Genomic DNA, 19,287 nt, shown 5'->3' with positions numbered 1-19,287 from the left:
TACATGAACAACTAAGCATAGAAGCCTATGTGTGGACATCTATGTTAAACATAACTGAAACATTTAAATATTATATGTATGGTAGGCCTACACTGCAATGTATGTCTCTTTGGACAAAAGCGAATGGCAAAGGCATATGTAAATGCAACGTGAGAGCAATTTCATTAATATCTCTTTTTATATTTAATATCTTATTTATAAAGACTCAATATTGTTTCTTTTGCGAACTTGGTGAGCGTTATTAATGTGCGGAACACGAGTACTTGATGATAGGCGTGATGGTTGAGTAGCTGCCCTGCCCTGACCAGCGTGTGAGGCGCTGAGCACAGAGCGCGCGGAGCAGCGGAGAAGCGGAGCCTACTACAGTCAGCGCGACTGAACCCCTCAGTCAGTCCCGACGGAGAGAAATAACAAACAGGAGTAAACTGTCCACACAGCCATTGAATGTATCCTAAGGATATCTTCTTGGATAACAGAGTTCTCGTTGTGTTCACCTGTACTGAGGCGCTTGGAGAGCAAAGGACACGGTAGGTGTATTCATCGACCATCACTCTGGAAGCTGAAAGCAAAAACGCAAGTGCATTAACCTACTAACGTTAGATCTCAAAGTTACGTACGATAACGAGAATTAACATACATGTTAGTGACATGCAAACATTTGAGGTGTAGCTACTTTATGACCTTACATTCATCTCACTAATCGGTTGTTGTAGTCTCATGGTTTGTTTGGAAAGTTTAACTCATTACAGCAATGTTCCACCTTTTTAAATACGTCTGCTGCACTTGCATGTTGTACACGTCCGATCAAAGTTGTAACCTTACACAACTTGAGGGAATAGACTAAAACATTTAGAATGAAATGCGTGGATGTGCTTTTCTGCAGTTGTGATACAATGACTTAGGTGGCGTCTCTCTTGGCCAGCTGGGAAATGTCTCGTATCTTGGGTGTCAAAGTGACCATCTGAATTTTGGTCGGTTCTCTCTCTAAAATACATCGCAGATCAGCAAATCTGACATGAACAATTAAATCACATTCCTGGGATGTATAGGCCTACTACAATGTGAAAGATATAAAGTGTGCTTGAAATCATTGTCTGTTCAATATGAACAATATAAAGTGTGCTTGAAATCCTTGTCTGTTTTATTTAAAAGATCAGCAGAATACATCTAGTGTGGTGTGAACTTAAAATCTTCACTATTTCCAGTTATAGAAGTACATATAGCAGCTTTTCTCCAGTGTTCTAATACATATGCTTAATGTTATCATTCAAGACACTTCTGTCACAAATCCCTGCTTTCAGAGGTGTATTGCCCTTTTAAACTTAAGCGAGCTGTCAGGAAAATCCATTTCATATCCTTTATCCCCTAATATCATTTGCTGTTCATCCTTGGGCTTTAGTTAAGACAGGCAAAGCCACTAAAAAGAAGCTGTGGAGTTGATGGGCAGACGAGGGGTTGATATGGAAGCAGCAGGATTAGTGGATGTCTGAAAGAGAGACACAGTCAGGACCTGATTTCCCTTCAGTGATTAAACCCGTTAACTGCATTTACTGGCTGTAGAAAAACAGCATTGACAGCCAGCACAAAGACTCCTCACTGTCACAGTGCTGTTTACACCATAAAACAGATCTTATCTAGATTATGAACAATGACTTTAAACTTGTCAAATGAAAGGTGTTTATTTAATTTTTACATTACAATTAACTAACCTTTTGTGTATTCAGCTGCATTTAAGGTTTAATTTTCTTTTAAAGTGATAGTTCCATTGAACACTAAACCATGGGGATTTTGAGATATTTCTTAAAGTATCTTTTTTTGTGTTTCATAGATGAAAGAGTCAGGTTGGGTGAATAAACAATGACATAATTTTATCATAAAATTTTTGGGTGAACTATACCTTTAAGATGAAACATAAAATGTTAGCTTACTTCTAATCAAATCCGTTACAGTAATGATATTTATCCCAAATCCAGTTTCTTTCTATTTGCATTTGCACATAATGAAAACCGGAGACACTGGTCAAACCAGCAATAAAGCTGCTCTGTAACACCTCAAATACTACAAATAAAACAAGTTCATATTCACTTTTAAGAAATACAAGAGTTTTGTTTGTTCATAGATTTTGGTAAAGTAAACATTTATTTTTATAAAAAAAAAGCAATCCGAAACAACAATTGAGGACTGTGTCTCCGGAAAAATCTAATTGACCCAGACACGGTGCCGAACGTGTCTACGCCGTTTTTCAGCCTTCCATAGCACATCAAGCTTTCCTGTAGCTCAGTGGATAGAGCATGGCACTAGCAATGCCAAGGTCGTGGGTTAGAAACCAAGGGATTGCACATTCTTAGAAATAAATGTATAGTTTTATGCAATGTAAGTCGCTTTGGATAAAAGCATCTGCCAAATGTAAATGTAGCTACCCTCTCCACAAAATCCATTTCGCAACGAGACTGGAGCCGCCTGTCAGAAACCTCTACCATGACGCTAATTCGCGTCTGTTGTGAAGTGAATTTTAATGCGCAAATGAAGCAAGTAAACTCAAAATGTTCAAGTGTTCAACTGTGCACGTATAGCATAACGTTATAGTAGTAACGTTAGTCTGATGTGAACGCTCTATTAGTCCTGTGTCAGCAACTGTAGTGCTTTCAATGCGAGAAGTGAGCGGTGGAGTGAGCCGTTGGTTGCAATTCGCAATCTCACAGCTAGATGATGGTAACATTTCATACGTGGGGCCTTTAATTATTTGAGCAGAATTATATACCGTTCAATTTATATTGAAAGTACAAATTTTTTTTAGAATAGTGTAAGAATATAATTGTTTAAACACATTGACTGTAGCCTATCAAAAGGAAATGGCCTGTCTCTGAAATTAACACTGAGCAAGTCCTTCTTTGCCCTGCCCTTTATAAAATTTATGTTTCCAGTCCTGCATGCTGATCAGAAAATACAGCATTCCTGCCATGGTAAAATACACACTGAGGTGTCAGGAAGCCAGGGTCAGGAAGTGACCAGAGCCAGATCCAACCGGCTGCCTGCACTCAAGCGCCACCTTGCAAGTGCATGTACCCACCAGGGCATATCCGTGTCTCCAGCAATTAAACGTTTCCTTGTCAGCATTTGTGATGTATCTTCCTCATCCCTGATCAATGGTGACCCAGCGTGCAAAAGCAGGGGAAGTGCATTGAGAAAAAGCTTTTGAAAAATCAGCATGTGGTAGAGGGTGTGGGTAAAGCTGACAGGTGTGTGTTCACTGCTTTTTCTGACAGGTGTGTGTTCAATGTGAGTCAGAGACCTGCTCCATGCAGCGCATCAGCTAATTAGAAAGAAAAAGAAAAGAGGCCACATTTTATTTAACAGTTGAGGCAGTTCCAGACTGTGTTTAGATGAGTGTCTTTGTAGGGAGTCATAGTGAAACGTCCAGGGACATGCAGAAATCCCATCTGTTCCTGTTTTTCATCTGCTGTGAAAAGCTTTTTTGCTTTCTCTGAGGGCTTAGCACATAGTGTTGGTTGAGAGAGTGTTTGGGGATTGGTCAGGGAGGGAAGTTACAGTGTTCAGGTTCAAGTGTTCCATGGGATCTCAACTTTCATCAGAGTTTACAGTACATCATCTATGACTATGGCTTTGTGCAAACGCTAAAATGTTTTGCAGGTATCAGGATCTGTTCAAAATCAGCACCTTGATAGATAATGTCATCTGGTCTTTTTTTAAAAGCACCTTAGATGTTTTACTGCGCTGCATACAATATCCCATAATACTTTGGGGAGAGAATAAAATGTATGTCTGGTGAAGTGGTTGAAAAGACATGATGCTTGAATTTGTTGTAGATTATGAAACGTCACATAGTCTTTTGGAAGTGTACTTGACTACAGTTTCTCTACAAGGAATATCTACAAAATACACTGACTGCAGTGATGAGACACAGGCTACATATAATGTATGTTCGCTCTGTGGTCATGTCTGCTCGTCTATCAAACTTGTACTAGCCTAAGATTATTAATCTATTTTCAAAAAAGGCCAGTAAAACCACATTCTAGATCCAATAGTTATGTTAGTTGACGTCTGTTGATAAAACTGGAGCATATTGAACAGTGGCCATGAACCTTGCATAACAGTAATTCGATGCTGCTGGATATGTTATGCTGGGTTTACACCAAACGTGAACAATCGGGCACCACACTTTTATAACTCGTGGAAAAAGTTTGTTATTTTCGCGTGGGTGACGCGATCTAAATTTTTCCACCTTTGCAGTAGCCAAGATCGACGCGCGTTCGGGGACATCGCGCCCCCGATTCATGTCCTTTTATTGTAGTCTTGCAAGTGAGAAAAAAGATGCATTTCTATGACTGATAGCATTTGAATGGTGGCTTCAATTTACTCCTGATCAATTTTATTCATTTACAAGTATTTGCCGATTGTATTATTGACAGGTAAAAGCCTGAACCTTAAAAGTATGATGACCCAATTTTTCTGATGTATTTCCAAGAAAACATAGTCTTATATTCATTACAATTGTCTTTTCAAAGCTGAATAAAACATTTATGAGAATTAAATGTCAAAGCTGTAAAACAGACAATTAATCGTTATAGTCGTCAAAGCCCTAAAACAGACAATTAATCTGTCATGATTCCGCTATCAAGTCATGTTTATTCTTGGTCTTGCAGCTGAGTCATGGCATAGCCTTAGGTTTTGTGTGAGAAAGACATGGCGTTGTTTTGATTTTGACTTGCCATGTGCTTTCTCGTATCTCGTCGGTGTTTCCCGCCCTTTTGCCTCGTCAGCCTTCCCATTAGTGTTTCATTACCTACACCTGCCCCTTGTTGAATATCCTGTGTTTGTTCCCCTTTAAAACATCCTTGTGTCTATTGTCCTGTGCTCGTTCGTTGTTTCAAGATCCCTGTTATTGTTACAGTCATCAAAGCCCTAAAACAGACAATTAATCGTTACAGTCACCAAAGCCATAAAACAGACAATTAATCGTTATAGGCACCAAAGCCCTAAAACGGACAATTAATCGTTATAGTCACCAAAGCCCTAAAACAGACAATTAATCGTTATAGTCACCAAAGCACTAAAACAGACAATTAATCGTTACAGTCATCAAAGCCCTAAAATGGACAATTAATTGTTATAGTCACCAAAGCCCTAAAACAGACAATTAATCGTTACAGTCATCAAAGCCCTAAAACGGACAATTAATTGTTATAGTCACCGAAGCCCTAAAACAGACAATTAATCGTTATAGTCACCAAAGACATAAAACAGACAATTAATCGTTACAGTCGTCAAAGCCATAAAACAGACAATTAATCGTTATAGTCACCAAAGCCATAAAACAGACAATTAATCGTTATAGTCACCAAAGACCTAAAACAGACAATTAATCGTTATAGTCATCAAAGCCCTAAAACAGAAAATGAATCGTTATAGTCACCAAAGACCTAAAACAGACAATTAATCGTTACAGTCACCAAAGCCATAAAACAGACAATTAATCGGTATAGTCACCAAAGCCCTAAAACAGACAATTAATCGTTATAGTCATCAAAGCCCTAAAACAGAAAATTTATCGTTATAGTCACCAAAGACCTAAAACAGACAATTAATCATCATCAAAGCCCTAAAACAGACAATTAATCGTTATAGTCACCAAAGACCTAAAACAGACAATCAATCGTTACAGCCACCAAAGCCATAAAACAGACAATTAATCGTTATAGTCATCAAAGCCCTAAAACAGAAAATTAATCGTTATAGTCACCAAAGACATAAAACAGACAATTAATCGTTATAGTCACCAAAGACATAAAACAGGCAATTAATCGTTACAGCCACCAAAGCCCTAAAACAGACAATTAATCGTTATAGTCATCAAAGCCCTAAAACAGAAAATTAATCGTTATAGTCATCAAAGACCTAAAACAGACAATTAATCACTATAGTCATCAAAGCCCTAAAACAGACAATTAATCGTTATAGTCACCAAAGCCATAAAACAGACAATTAATCGTTATAGTCACCAAAGACCTAAAACAGACAATTAATCGTTATAGTCATCAAAGCCCTAAAACAGAAAATTAATCGTTATAGTCACCAAAGACATAAAACAGACAATTAATCGTTACAGCCACCAAAGCCATAAAACAGACAATTAATCGTTATAGTCACCAAAGCCCTAAAACAGACAATTAATCGTTATAGTCATCAAAGCCCTAAAACAGAAAATTAATCGTTATAGTCATCAAAGACCTAAAACAGACAATTAATCGCTATAGTCATCAAAGCCCTAAAACAGACAATTAATCGTTATAGTCATCAAAGCCCTAAAACAGATAATTAATCACTATAGTCATCAAAGCCCTAAAACAGACAATTAATCGTTATAGTCGGCAAAGCCCTAAAACAGACACTTAATCGTTATAGTCGGCAAAGCCCTAAAACAGACAATTAATCGCCACAATCGCAACGGTTTATTAGACAATTAACTGTCAGCCAAATGTCATAACCGTGACAGCCCTAATTACAGTAGAATGTATATTAGAGCAACATGGGTGTATCTACGTGAGAGACATGAACCAATAGGCAGAATAGTGACAAATAATTAGCAGCAGTTTACAGTCAATAAGCATTTTTCTGTTACAAAAAGAACGTTCCATTGGCATAATCATTCTTCACACTGGGAAGTGTGAAAGGGCCTGTTATTGCCGAAATTTAACAGAGAAAACACATTGCAAAATCACAAAGCTTCTGTATTCCTTTTAATTAATTTTTTTCATCAAAAGCATATAGATAAAAATTAAAATACATGAAAATAAAGCTCTGAATGTGCTGTACTTTGAAAATTGAAAGCATTGTTTCATGTGTTGTTCACTTGTACAAAACCCATAGTATGTAAAACGTATGTTTTACCTAGAATAACTAAACCCACCAAAGGCGGTCGAGCTTTCTCATACGTAGCACCTAAACTCTGGAATAGCCTTCCCGATACAATTCAAGGGTCAGACACACTCGCCCAATTTAAATCTAGAGTAAAGACGCATCTTTTCAGCCAAGCATTCACTTAATGCAAAATATGCTAAATAAACCACCAGGAGATGCTGACATTAGATATTATTTACTAGGTCTATAACAAGTTCTGTGTTTTACCCTTTTTGTTTTTTTTTTGTTTTGTTTTTCCCCTGGAAAGCTGCTTTGGAACAATGCAAATTGTGAAAAGCGCTATATAAATAAAATTGAATTGAATTGAATTGAATGTTGCCACCAGCCGTTAAAAAGGAAAAGAAGAAAAATGATATGGTGGACAACGGCCGATCGCATTCACACTACACCCATTCAGGCTAAACAGTACGTACACATTTAGTCTTCATTAAGTTTAAGTAGTTACTGACATTAAGTACCTACTCATTTAGTATGCCATTTCGGATTCAGCCATTGAATGTAATTTACTATCAAATCTGGTTAGTTCAGGAGTTCGTGAGGCACGTGCTCCCGCAAGTGTGGCAGGTGCGGGAAACAGCCAATCACACGGAACATGGAAAGCATCATCAGTTTGATTGCCTTCTCGCGAGTATCAGCGCAATTCACTTTTCTGTTGAAGATGACGAGATCATTACGAAAATAATCAAATTAATTGAAACACATTTACAAGGCAGGATTAAACACTGCTGCATTGAAAGTTTGAGAAGGCAGCAACTGACTATATCAATACAGAATCAACTTAATTTAAATGACTTATATAGGTTTATAATAAGATAAAAAGAGTATATTTATGCTTCATTGCTTTAAAATGCATTATATATTAAAGTTTGAAAAATGAATTTTAAAAATTTTAATCAATAAATGTAAATATACAATACAAATAATCACTTCGAAGTCAAATATTTTCTCTAATTTAGAGCGAGATATACATAGCGTCAGATATACGTCACTTTCTCACAGCTGATTGGTCCAGTTTTCTTGCGATCTCTAACCCAGAATAAAACCCCGTTTATACGACACCGTTTTCAAGTGAAAGTGCAAAACAATTTATGCGATTTGGCTGTCCGTTTTACACGGAAACTGCGTTTTAGGGGACTGATAACGCAAACTTTTGAAAACAGGTTTCAAAGTGAAAGTTTTTGAAACCGCAACGTTCTCACGTCTGTGTAAACCCCGAAGTACACAAGAGTAAAAAACGACAATTGTGCGCATGCGTATTAGGTGTGGTATGCGTGTGTACACCCAAACACAATGAAGAAGAAGAAACAAGAACAACAATGGCGGATTACATGAGTTTTTTTTGTGCTGCGCAATAGTCTGTTAACGCTTCTCCAGCAAATTGTAGATTTACTACACCAGTGCCATAACCACCAGCTGAGACTAATTATTTATCTACAGCAAAATCTTAACACTCATTCACGGCGATGAAGGGTTTTAAATGGCAAGTTGAAATGGAAGGAAAACTTTTGAATGTCCAAACTTTTCGCCATCTTGTTTGTTCGTTTGTATATGTGCACACGCTTCTCTTCACTATGAATGAGGAGAAATGAAGTGCCCTGTATTGTGTGGTCTCTTTAGCAACGGAAAAACGCCTTCCAATAAACCGTCAATCAATCGTCAGGGACTCTGGTATTTTTTCTTCACAAAGTGATGTCGCCAACTACTGGCGTGACATGCGTATACAGCATTTTAGTAATCTTTGTGAATCTGTGTAAATGCGGATGTTGTCGTTTGTACGTGACATTTTTCAAAAACTCAAAAGAAAACTTTTCCGTTTTTCATCGTGTAAACGTGGCCTAAACGCAAACTTTCCTGGGTAATAACCCAAACCGGCTTGTTTCCGTTACATCCCATTAGTGTTTAATTCCCCTCACCTGCCCCGTGCAATCTTCACGGTTCCCTTTAGTGTTCATTACCGCCACCTGGCCTGTGTTAAGATCCTTGTTAGAGTCCCTATTTAAGTCCCTCTTGTTTCCTGTCCTGTGTTCCTGCCTAGTATTGGAAAAAAATTGGATCGTGCCCTGGCATGTCACGATCAGGGGTGATGAGACATGGACAGAGGACCCAGGTGCAGACAGCGGGTAAGGGGTTAACAGAAGACTTTAATAAATAAATACAAAACAAAGACCCACGTGGGGGTAACATAACAAAACAGGTATGGGTACAATAACAAGACAGAACTAAGTCTTATTAAATTACAAACATGAACGACTAAACTAAATTATAAACATGAACGACTAAACTAAATTATAAACATGAACGACTAAACTAAATTATAAACATGAACGACTAAACTAAATTATAAAGAGGGTGACCAGACGTCCCGTTTTTCCCGGGACAGTCCCGTATTTCAACTCTAATTTTAGTGTCCCGACTTATTATGAAAAAAGCATGATTTGTCCCGTATTTCATTGTTAATATATATATATATTTTTTTCTAAGTGATAGCGTGCGTGAGTAGCCTACTCCTCTCATACGGAATAGCCTAATAAAACTAGCAAATCACCTCATAGTATATTTTCGAGAAAAAAAATTCCATCCAATAAGAGAAGGCAGAAGGACAATTCAATTCCATCCAATCACAATTCCCCCAATCATTCTCAACTTGCAGTTAGTTAGTGAAGGCGAAATCCGACATCAAGTGTAATGTATACGAGACGAGACCACGGATAAGCTTAATTGACTCACTCAAGTTCAAAGATGTCAAAGAAGCGTTCCTGTACATTCAACGATGATCTTCAGAAAGAGTTTAAATTTCTCAAAAGAGAGTCACAATCAGAGGCAAGCAAATTAAGATGCGACATTTGCGGGGCTCGCTTTTCTATTGCTCACGGAGGCCGAGCCGACATTACGCAGCATATGCACACAAAAAAGCACATGGACGCTGCTAAAAGTAAGTGTGCTACTCCAAGTGTCAGCGATTTGTTTTGTGAAGCAAAGTTGCGAATCTGACAAAGTACATGCAAGTGAAGGACTTTTTTCATACCATTCTGTTATTCATGGCCATAGTTTTCGGTCAGCTGACTGCACTGCAAAATTGACAAAGAAATTGTATGATCCGAAATTTTCTTCAGCTCGCACTAAATCTGAGGCTATAATATGTAACGTTCTTGGTCCTTTGTCAGAGGAAGAAGTTCAGCATGATTTGGACAAGTGCTCATTTGTCACATTAACTGTGGATGCATCCAACCACAAAGACATTAAATTGTTCCCTGTGCTTGTGCGGCACTTCAAGCCACTAGAGGGTGTAAAGGTCAAGATAATCGAATTTTCATCTCTGCCAGGTGAGACATCAGATTTGCAAACTGCCTACATTTCCCATGTCATTGAAAAACATGGCCTTGCTCAGAAAATAGTTGCACTTTGTGCTGATAACACTAACACAAACTTTGGCGGTGTTAAAAGAGCTGGTAAAGGCAACATCTGGAGAAAGCTCCTGTCCTATTTTTCTCCTCTAACTCTCCAGTCTCCTCCTGTCCTCTTATCTGCTCCTCTAACTCTCCAGCCTCCTCCTGTCCTCTTCTCTGCTCCTGTAACTCTCCAGTCTCCTCCTGTCCTCTTCTGCTCCTCTAACTCTCCAGTCTCCTCCTGTCTTCTTCTGCTCCTCTTACTCTCCAGTCTCCTCCTGTCCTCTTCTCTGCTCCTCTAACTCTCCAGTCTCCTCCTGTCCTCTTCTGCTCCTCTAACTCTCCAGCCTCCTCCTGTCCTCTTCTCTGCTCCTGTAACTCTCCAGTCTCCTCCTGTCCTCTTCTCTGCTCCTCTAACTCTCCAGTCTCCTCCTGTCCTCTTCTCTGCTCCTCTAACTCTCCAGTCTCCTCCTGTCTTCTTCTACTCCTCTTACTCTCCAGTCTCCTCCTGTCTTCTTCTGCTCCTCTTACTCTCCAGTCTCCTCCTGTCTTCTTCTGCTCCTCTTACTCTCCAGTCTCCTCCTGTCTTCTTCTGCTCCTCTTACTCTCCAGTCTCCTCCTGTCTTCTTTTGCTCCTCTAACTCTCCAGTCTCCTCCTGTCCTCTTCTGCTCCTCTAACTCTCCAGTCTCCTCCTGTCCTCTTCTGCTCCTCTAACTCTCCAGTCTCCTCCTGTCTTCTTCTGCTCCTCTTACTCTCCAGTCTCCTCCTGTCTTCTTCTGCTCCTCTTACTCTCCAGTCTCCTCCTGTCTTCTTCTGCTCCTCTTACTCTCCAGTCTCCTCCTGTCTTCTTTTGCATCTCTTACTCTCCAGTCTCCTCCTGTCCGATTTTGCTCCTCTAACTCTCCAGTCTCCTCCTGTTCTCTTTTGCTCCTCTAACTCTCCAGTCTCCTCCTGTCCTCTTCTCTGCTCCTCTAACTCTCCAGTCTCCTCCTGTCCTCTTTTGCTCCTCTTACTCTCCAGTCTCCTCCTGTCCTCTTTTGCTCCTCTTACTCTCCAGTCTCCTCCTGTCCTCTTCTCTGCTCCTCTAACTCTCCAGTCTCCTCCTGTCCTCTTCTCTGCTCCTCTAACTCTCCAGTCTCCTCCTGTCTTCTTCTGCTCCTCTTACTCTCCAGTCTCCTCCTGTCCTCTTCTCTGCTCCTCTAACTCTCCAGTCTCCTCCTGTCCTCTTCTCTGCTCCTCTAACTCTCCAGTCTCCTCCTGTCCTCTTCTGCTCCTCTAACTCTTCAGTCTCCTCCTGTCCTCTTTTGCTCCTCTTACTCTCCAGTCTCCTCCTGTCCTCTTCTCTGCTCCTCTAACTCTCCAGTCTCCTCCTGTCCTCTTCTCTACTCCTCTAACTCTCCAGTCTCCTCCTGTCTTCTTCTGCTCCTCTTACTCTCCAGTCTCCTCCTGTCCTCTTCTCTGCTCCTCTAACTCTCCAGTCTCCTCCTGTCCTCTTCTCTGCTCCTCTAACTCTCCAGTCTCCTCCTGTCCTCTTCTGCTCCTCTAACTCTTCAGTCTCCTCCTGTCCTCTTTTGCTCCTCTTACTCTCCAGTCTCCTCCTGTCCTCTTCTGCTCCTGTAACTCTCCAGTCACCTCCTGTCCTCTTCTCTGCTCCTCTAACTCTACAGTTTCCTCCTGTCCTCTTCTCTGCTCCTCTAACTCTCCAGTCTCCTCCTGTCCTCTTTTGCTCCTCTTACTCTCCAGTCTCCTCCTGTCCTCTTCTCTGCTCCTCTAACTCTCCAGTCTCCTCCTGTCCTCTTCTGCTCCTCTAACTCTCCAGTCTCCTCCTGTCCTCTTTTTTGCTCCTCTTACTCTCCAGTCTCCTCCTGTCCTCTTCTCTGCTCCTCTAACTCTCCAGTCTCCTCCTGTCCTCTTCTCTGCTCCTGTAACTCTCCAGTCTCCTCCTGTCCTCTTCTGCTCCTCTTACTCTCCAGTCTCCTCCTGTCTTCTTCTGCTCTTACTCTCCAGTCTCCTCCTGTCCTCTTTTGCTTCTCTTACTCTCCAGTCTCCTCCTGTCTTCTTCTGCTCCTCTTACTCTCCAGTCTCCTCCTGTCTTCTTCTGCTCCTCTTACTCTCCAGTCTCCTCCTGTCCTCTTTTGCTCCTCTAACTCTCCAGTCTCCTCCTGTTCTCTTTTCTGCTCCTCTAACTCTCCAGTCTCCTCCTGTCTTCTTCTGCTCCTCTTACCCTCCAGTCTCCTCCTGTCCTCTTCTGCTCCTTTAACTCTCCAGTCTCGTCCTGTTCTCTTTTGCTCCTCTAACTCTCCAGTCTCCTCCTGTCCTCTTCTCTGCTCCTCTAACTCTCCAGTCTCCTCCTGTCCTCTTTTGCACCTCTTACTCTCCAGTCTCCTCCTGTCTTCTTTTGCTCCTCTTACTCTCCAGTCTCCTCCTGTCCTCTTCTGCTCCTCTAACTCTCCAGTCTCCTCCTGTTCTCTTTGACTCCTCTAACTCTCCAGTCTCCTCCTGTCCTCTTCTCTGCTCCTCTAACTCTCCAGTCTCCTCCAGTCCTCTTTTGCTCCTCTTACTCTCCAGTCTACTCCTGTCTTCTTCTGCTCCTCTTACTCTCCAGTCTCCTCCTGTTCTCTTTGACTCCTCTAACTCTCCAGTCTCCTCCTGTCCTCTTTTGCTCCTCTTACTCTCCAGTCTCCTCCTGTCTTCTTCAGCTCCTCTTACTCTCCAGTCTCCTCCTGTCTTCTTCTGCTCCTCTTACTCTCCAGTCTCCTCATGTCCTCTTTTGCTCCTCTAACTCTCCAGTCTCCTTCTGTCCTCTTTTGCTCCTCTAACTCTCCAGTCTCCTCTTGTCCTCTTCTCTGCTCCTCTAACTCTCCAGTCTCCTCCTGTCCTCTTCTGCTCCTCTAACTCTCCAGTCTCCTCCTGTTCTCTTTTGCTCCTCTAACTCTCCAGTCTCCTCCTGTCCTCTTCTCTGCTCCTCTAACTCTCCAGTCTCCTCCTGTCCTCTTTTGCTCCTCTTACTCTCCAGTCTCCTCCTGTCTTCTTCTGCTCCTCTTACTCTCCAGTCTCCTCCTGTCCTCTTCTGCTCCTCTTACTCTCCAGTCTCCTCCTGTCCTATTTTGCTCCTCTAACTCTCCAGTCTCCTCTTGTCCTCTTCTCTGCTCCTCTAACTCTCCAGTCTCCTCCTGTCCTCTTCTCTGCTCCTGGAACTCTCCAGTCTCCTCCTGTCCTCTTCTGCTCCTCTAACTCTCCAGTCTCCTCTTGTCCTCTTCTCTGCTCCTCTAACTCTCCAGTCTCCTCCTGTCCTCTTCTCTGCTCCTCTAACTCTCCAGTCTCCCCCTGTCTTCTTCTGCTCCTCTAACTCTCCAGTCTCCCCCTGTCTTCTTCTGCTCCTCTTACTCTCCAGTCTCCTCCTGTCCTCTTTTGCTCCTCTTACTCTCCAGTCTCCTCCTGTCTTCTTCTGCTCTTACTCTCCAGTCTCCTCCTGTCCTCTTTTGCTTCTCTTACTCTCCAGTCTCCTCCTGTCTTCTTCTGCTCCTCTTACTCTCCAGTCTCCTCCTGTCTTCTTCTGCTCCTCTTACTCTCCAGTCTCCTCCTGTCCTCTTTTGCTCCTCTAACTCTCCAGTCTCCTCCTGTTCTCTTTTCTGCTCCTCTAACTCTCCAGTCTCCTCCTGTCTTCTTCTGCTCCTCTTACCCTCCAGTCTCCTCCTGTCCTCTTCTGCTCCTTTAACTCTCCAGTCTCGTCCTGTTCTCTTTTGCTCCTCTAACTCTCCAGTCTCCTCCTGTCCTCTTCTCTGCTCCTCTAACTCTCCAGTCTCCTCCTGTCCTCTTTTGCACCTCTTACTCTCCAGTCTCCTCCTGTCTTCTTTTGCTCCTCTTACTCTCCAGTCTCCTCCTGTCCTCTTCTGCTCCTCTAACTCTCCAGTCTCCTCCTGTTCTCTTTGACTCCTCTAACTCTCCAGTCTCCTCCTGTCCTCTTCTCTGCTCCTCTAACTCTCCAGTCTCCTCCAGTCCTCTTTTGCTCCTCTTACTCTCCAGTCTACTCCTGTCTTCTTCTGCTCCTCTTACTCTCCAGTCTCCTCCTGTTCTCTTTGACTCCTCTAACTCTCCAGTCTCCTCCTGTCCTCTTTTGCTCCTCTTACTCTCCAGTCTCCTCCTGTCTTCTTCAGCTCCTCTTACTCTCCAGTCTCCTCCTGTCTTCTTCTGCTCCTCTTACTCTCCAGTCTCCTCCTGTCCTCTTCTGCTCCTCTAACTCTCCAGTCTCCTCCTGTTCTCTTTTGCTCCTCTAACTCTCCAGTCTCCTCCTGTCCTCTTCTCTGCTCCTCTAACTCTCCAGTCTCCTCCTGTCCTCTTTTGCTCCTCTTACTCTCCAGTCTCCTCCTGTCTTCTTCTGCTCTTCTTACTCTCCAGTCTCCTCCTGTCCTCTTCTGCTCCTCTTACTCTCCAGTCTCCTCCTGTCCTATTTTGCTCCTCTAACTCTCCAGTCTCCTCTTGTCCTCTTCTCTGCTCCTCTAACTCTCCAGTCTCCTCCTGTCCTCTTCTCTGCTCCTGGAACTCTCCAGTCTCCTCCTGTCCTCTTCTGCTCCTCTAACTCTCCAGTCTCCTCTTGTCCTCTTCTCTGCTCCTCTAACTCTCCAGTCTCCTCCTGTCCTCTTCTCTGCTCCTCTAACTCTCCAGTCTCCCCCTGTCTTCTTCTGCTCCTCTAACTCTCCAGTCTCCCCCTGTCTTCTTCTGCTCCTCTTACTCTCCAGTCTCCTCCTGTCCTCTTTTGCTCCTCTTACTCTCCAGTCTCCTCCTGTCTTCTTCTGCTCCTCTTACTCTCCAGTCTCCTCCTGTCTTCTTCTGCTCCTCTTACTCTCCAGTCTCCTCCTGTCCTCTTTTGCTCCTCTAACTCTCCAGTCTCCTCCTGTTCTCTTCTCTGCTCCTCTAACTCTCCAGTCTCCTCCTGTTCTCTTTTGCTCCTCTAACTCTCCAGTCTCCTCCTGTCCTCTTCTCTGCTCCTCTAACACTCCAGTCTCCTCCTGTCCTCTTTTGCTCCTCTTACTCTCCAGTCTCCTCCTGTCCTCTTCTCTGCTCCTCTAACTCTCCAGTCTCCTCCTGTCCTCTTCTCTACTCCTCTAACTCTCCAGTCTCCTCCTGTCTTCTTCTGCTCCTCTTACTCTCCAGTCTCCTCCTGTCCTCTTCTCTGCTCCTCTAACTCTCCAGTCTCCTCCTGTCCTCTTCTCTGCTCCTCTAACTCTCCAGTCTCCTCCTGTCCTCTTCTGCTCCTCTAACTCTTCAGTCTCCTCCTGTCCTCTTTTGCTCCTCTTACTCTCCAGTCTCCTCCTGTCCTCTTCTGCTCCTGTAACTCTCCAGTCACCTCCTGTCCTCTTCTCTGCTCCTCTAACTCTACAGTTTCCTCCTGTCCTCTTCTCTGCTCCTCTAACTCTCCAGTCTCCTCCTGTCCTCTTTTGCTCCTCTTACTCTCCAGTCTCCTCCTGTCCTCTTCTCTGCTCCTCTAACTCTCCAGTCTCCTCCTGTCCTCTTCTGCTCCTCTAACTCTCCAGTCTCCTCCTGTCCTCTTTTTTGCTCCTCTTACTCTCCAGTCTCCTCCTGTCCTCTTCTCTGCTCCTCTAACTCTCCAGTCTCCTCCTGTCCTCTTCTCTGCTCCTGTAACTCTCCAGTCTCCTCCTGTCCTCTTCTGCTCCTCTTACTCTCCAGTCTCCTCCTGTCTTCTTCTGCTCTTACTCTCCAGTCTCCTCCTGTCCTCTTTTGCTTCTCTTACTCTCCAGTCTCCTCCTGTCTTCTTCTGCTCCTCTTACTCTCCAGTCTCCTCCTGTCTTCTTCTGCTCCTCTTACTCTCCAGTCTCCTCCTGTCCTCTTTTGCTCCTCTAACTCTCCAGTCTCCTCCTGTTCTCTTTTCTGCTCCTCTAACTCTCCAGTCTCCTCCTGTCTTCTTCTGCTCCTCTTACCCTCCAGTCTCCTCCTGTCCTCTTCTGCTCCTTTAACTCTCCAGTCTCGTCCTGTTCTCTTTTGCTCCTCTAACTCTCCAGTCTCCTCCTGTCCTCTTCTCTGCTCCTCTAACTCTCCAGTCTCCTCCTGTCCTCTTTTGCACCTCTTACTCTCCAGTCTCCTCCTGTCTTCTTTTGCTCCTCTTACTCTCCAGTCTCCTCCTGTCCTCTTCTGCTCCTCTAACTCTCCAGTCTCCTCCTGTTCTCTTTGACTCCTCTAACTCTCCAGTCTCCTCCTGTCCTCTTCTCTGCTCCTCTAACTCTCCAGTCTCCTCCAGTCCTCTTTTGCTCCTCTTACTCTCCAGTCTACTCCTGTCTTCTTCTGCTCCTCTTACTCTCCAGTCTCCTCCTGTTCTCTTTGACTCCTCTAACTCTCCAGTCTCCTCCTGTCCTCTTTTGCTCCTCTTACTCTCCAGTCTCCTCCTGTCTTCTTCAGCTCCTCTTACTCTCCAGTCTCCTCCTGTCTTCTTCTGCTCCTCTTACTCTCCAGTCTCCTCATGTCCTCTTTTGCTCCTCTAACTCTCCAGTCTCCTTCTGTCCTCTTTTGCTCCTCTAACTCTCCAGTCTCCTCTTGTCCTCTTCTCTGCTCCTCTAACTCTCCAGTCTCCTCCTGTCCTCTTCTGCTCCTCTAACTCTCCAGTCTCCTCCTGTTCTCTTTTGCTCCTCTAACTCTCCAGTCTCCTCCTGTCCTCTTCTCTGCTCCTCTAACTCTCCAGTCTCCTCCTGTCCTCTTTTGCTCCTCTTACTCTCCAGTCTCCTCCTGTCTTCTTCTGCTCCTCTTACTCTCCAGTCTCCTCCTGTCCTCTTCTGCTCCTCTTACTCTCCAGTCTCCTCCTGTCCTATTTTGCTCCTCTAACTCTCCAGTCTCCTCTTGTCCTCTTCTCTGCTCCTCTAACTCTCCAGTCTCCTCCTGTCCTCTTCTCTGCTCCTGGAACTCTCCAGTCTCCCCCTGTCTTCTTCTGCTCCTCTAACTCTCCAGTCTCCCCCTGTCTTCTTCTGCTCCTCTTACTCTCCAGTCTCCTCCTGTCCTCTTTTGCTCCTCTTACTCTCCAGTCTCCTCCTGTCTTCTTCTGCTCTTACTCTCCAGTCTCCTCCTGTCCTCTTTTGCTTCTCTTACTCTCCAGTCTCCTCCTGTCTTCTTCTGCTCCTCTTACTCTCCAGTCTCCTCCTGTCTTCTTCTGCTCCTCTTACTCTCCAGTCTCCTCCTGTCCTCTTTTGCTCCTCTAACTCTCCAGTCTCCTCCTGTTCTCTTTTCTGCTCCTCTAACTCTCCAGTCTCCTCCTGTCTTCTTCTGCTCCTCTTACCCTCCAGTCTCCTCCTGTCCTCTTCTGCTCCTTTAACTCTCCAGTCTCGTCCTGTTCTCTTTTGCTCCTCTAACTCTCCAGTCTCCTCCTGTCCTCTTCTCTGCTCCTCTAACTCTCCAGTCTCCTCCTGTCCTCTTTTGCACCTCTTACTCTCCAGTCTCCTCCTGTCTTCTTTTGCTCCTCTTACTCTCCAGTCTCCTCCTGTCCTCTTCTGCTCCTCTAACTCTCCAGTCTCCTCCTGTTCTCTTTGACTCCTCTAACTCTCCAGTCTCCTCCTGTCCTCTTCTCTGCTCCTCTAACTCTCCAGTCTCCTCCAGTCCTCTTTTGCTCCTCTTACTCTCCAGTCTACTCCTGTCTTCTTCTGCTCCTCTTACTCTCCAGTCTCCTCCTGTTCTCTTTGACTCCTCTAACTCTCCAGTCTCCTCCTGTCCTCTTTTGCTCCTCTTACTCTCCAGTCTCCTCCTGTCTTCTTCAGCTCCTCTTACTCTCCAGTCTCCTCCTGTCTTCTTCTGCTCCTCTTACTCTCCAGTCTCCTCATGTCCTCTTTTGCTCCTCTAACTCTCCAGTCTCCTTCTGTCCTCTTTTGCTCCTCTAACTCTCCAGTCTCCTCTTGTCCTCTTCTCTGCTCCTCTAACTCTCCAGTCTCCTCCTGTCCTCTTCTGCTCCTCTAACTCTCCAGTCTCCTCCTGTTCTCTTTTGCTCCTCTAACTCTCCAGTCTCCTCCTGTCCTCTTCTCTGCTCCTCTAACTCTCCAGTCTCCTCCTGTCCTCTTTTGCTCCTCTTACTCTCCAGTCTCCTCCTGTCTTCTTCTGCTCTTCTTACTCTCCAGTCTCCTCCTGTCCTCTTCTGCTCCTCTTACTCTCCAGTCTCCTCCTGTCCTATTTTGCTCCTCTAACTCTCCAGTCTCCTCTTGTCCTCTTCTCTGCTCCTCTAACTCTCCAGTCTCCTCCTGTCCTCTTCTCTGCTCCTGGAACTCTCCAGTCTCCTCCTGTCCTCTTCTGCTCCTCTAACTCTCCAGTCTCCTCTTGTCCTCTTCTCTGCTCCTCTAACTCTCCAGTCTCCTCCTGTCCTCTTCTCTGCTCCTCTAACTCTCCAGTCTCCCCCTGTCTTCTTCTGCTCCTCTAACTCTCCAGTCTCCCCCTGTCTTCTTCTGCTCCTCTTACTCTCCAGTCTCCTCCTGTCCTCTTTTGCTCCTCTTACTCTCCAGTCTCCTCCTGTCTTCTTCTGCTCCTCTTACTCTCCAGTCTCCTCCTGTCTTCTTCTGCTCCTCTTACTCTCCAGTCTCCTCCTGTCCTCTTTTGCTCCTCTAACTCTCCAGTCTCCTCCTGTTCTCTTCTCTGCTCCTCTAACTCTCCAGTCTCCTCCTGTTCTCTTTTGCTCCTCTAACTCTCCAGTCTCCTCCTGTCCTCTTCTGCTCCTCTAACTCTTCAGTCTCCTCCTGTCCTCTTCTCTGCTCCTCTAACTCTCCAGTCACCTCCTGTCCTCTTTTGCACCTCTTACTCTCCAGTCTCCTCCTGTCTTCTTCTGCTCCTCTTACTCTCCAGTCTCCTCCTGTCCTCTTCTGCTCCTCTAACTCTCCAGTCTCCTCCTGTTCTCTTTGACTCCTCTAACTCTCCAGTCTCCTCCTGTCCTCTTCTCTGCTCCTCTAACTCTCCAGTCTCCTCCTGTCCTCTTTTGCT

At 44.3% G+C, this 19,287-nt stretch overlaps 1 protein-coding gene across 4 annotated transcripts in view; it reads left to right on the top strand.

The window, feature by feature from the left end:
- Positions 1-321: 321 nt before the first annotated feature.
- Positions 322-19,287, top strand: part of tspan18a (tetraspanin 18a) — a 54,075-nt gene continuing 35,109 nt past the window's right edge. For all 4 annotated transcript variants that reach the window (XM_079475151.1, XM_079475150.1, XM_079475153.1 and 1 more), the window contains exon 1: positions 322-527. The gene's annotated coding sequence lies outside the window, so the exon portion shown is untranslated. The remainder of the gene's footprint in view (positions 528-19,287) is intronic.

Source organism: Barbatula barbatula (genome assembly GCF_947034865.1).
Source record: "Barbatula barbatula genome assembly, chromosome: 1".
NCBI classification, from domain to species: domain Eukaryota; kingdom Metazoa; phylum Chordata; class Actinopteri; order Cypriniformes; family Nemacheilidae; genus Barbatula; species Barbatula barbatula.
The sequence above is the reverse complement of the archived record's forward strand: the minus strand, read 5'-3'. Positions and strand labels throughout refer to the sequence as shown.